This window comes from Octodon degus, unplaced genomic scaffold (genome assembly GCF_000260255.1).
Source record: "Octodon degus isolate 3935 unplaced genomic scaffold, OctDeg1.0 scaffold00025, whole genome shotgun sequence".
NCBI lineage: Eukaryota > Metazoa > Chordata > Mammalia > Rodentia > Octodontidae > Octodon > Octodon degus.
The window spans coordinates 19,660,825-19,661,447 of NW_004524601.1; positions in this window are offsets into that span (position 1 = coordinate 19,660,825).

A 623-nucleotide genomic window follows, 5' to 3' on the forward strand; every position below is an offset into this window, starting at 1 on the left:
TTTCTAGGTTTCTATAACATTTATCCTGCATGAAGCACTGATTAATTTTTATTTAAAATATAATCTTGAAAGCAGGGAATGCAAAATAAAACATCCAAAACACAGTGGGCATCAATGGCTTGCAAGAGAAAAAAATGTCACTTATGGGAACGTTAGGGAGAGCGGGCCTCACTGTGAGCTAGTAAACTGAGTACGACTGACAGTGGTACTCTGCGGTGATAATGGCCACAGTCCGGAGTTGGTGTTTTTCAAACCATGTTTATTTAGTTCATTATTAATTAGTGAAATGTTTTCATCTGTTAGCGAGTTTTCATTTACTTAAATATTTATTTATTTACAATGTGGCAAGTAGCCCCCCAGGGAGAAACCCTGTGTGAACATTGTAGCACAGGCTTACCTTTTCAGTGAACTGATAAAAATTATATAACTATCTTCTATCTATCTATCCATCTGTCTATCTGTCTATCTATCTTTTTGCTTTTTCTTTCCTTCTTTTTTTTTCCACTCCCTCGAACAATTCCTCTTTCATTTTGAAATTTCTTCCCCTTTCACAATATCTATTGTACATTTTTAGATCATGTTTACTCTTTAAGCTTCTCACACTAGGAAGACAATATGCTTAC